This window comes from Etheostoma spectabile, chromosome 1 (assembly GCF_008692095.1).
Source record: "Etheostoma spectabile isolate EspeVRDwgs_2016 chromosome 1, UIUC_Espe_1.0, whole genome shotgun sequence".
Classification (NCBI taxonomy): domain Eukaryota; kingdom Metazoa; phylum Chordata; class Actinopteri; order Perciformes; family Percidae; genus Etheostoma; species Etheostoma spectabile.
In genome coordinates, this window is record NC_045733.1 from 26,418,227 (window position 1) to 26,419,007 (window position 781).

At 43.5% G+C, this 781-nt stretch overlaps 1 protein-coding gene across 1 annotated transcript in view; it reads left to right on the top strand.

Moving 5' to 3' along the window:
• Nucleotides 1-781, top strand: part of chd9 (chromodomain helicase DNA binding protein 9) — a 76,748-nt gene that overhangs the window by 48,454 nt on the left and 27,513 nt on the right.

A 781-nucleotide genomic window follows, 5' to 3' on the forward strand; every position in this document is an offset into this window, starting at 1 on the left:
ACCAGTTGGATCTGGTGGGGCTTACCTCTACGCACAGTCTCAGTTCTAGAACCATACTACTGAACAAGGGTTGGACTCTTTTCTACTCTGTAGTTGCCCAAGGTGTGAGGCACTGGGCTGGTGTGGGGAGACTCCCAATTCCGTTGGATGGTGGACGAGAGGGTCGCCTCCCTACGTCTGCGGGTGGTGTGGGGGGGAAACTTTGACTGTTTGTGCATGTGCACCAAACACAAGTTCGAAATTATTAAGCCTTCTTGGAGACCTTGAATGGAGTCCTGTATAGGGCTCCAGTGGAGGACTCCATAGTTCTGCTGGGAGATTTTAAAGCACACGTGGGAGATGATGGAGAGGCATGATTCGGAGGAAGGCCTCCCTGATCTAAGCCAGAGTGGTTGTCTGTTGTTGGACTTCTGTGCTAGTCATGGATTGTCTATAACAAATAGGGCTGCACGATTATGGCCAAAATGGTAATCACGATTATTTTGATCAATAATAAGATCATGATTAATTAACAATAATTTGTTGATTTTAACCATAGCAAATTTTATTGTCACATTAAGAAGTTAAAGCCTATAGGCTATTTATATCTGCTTTCACATCCATTTTGTGAATCCATATTGTGCTAGAGATTTCAGGACTAAAAATCATATCTATGATTTTCAGTTGGCAACAGAATTGCAACTCATTAAGAAATGTCTGTATCGTCACTGTGCTTCATTTTTATGAATTATGATATTCTGGCCAAGGATCTCTCGCCCAGGTCCAGCAGGCTCCGTCTCAC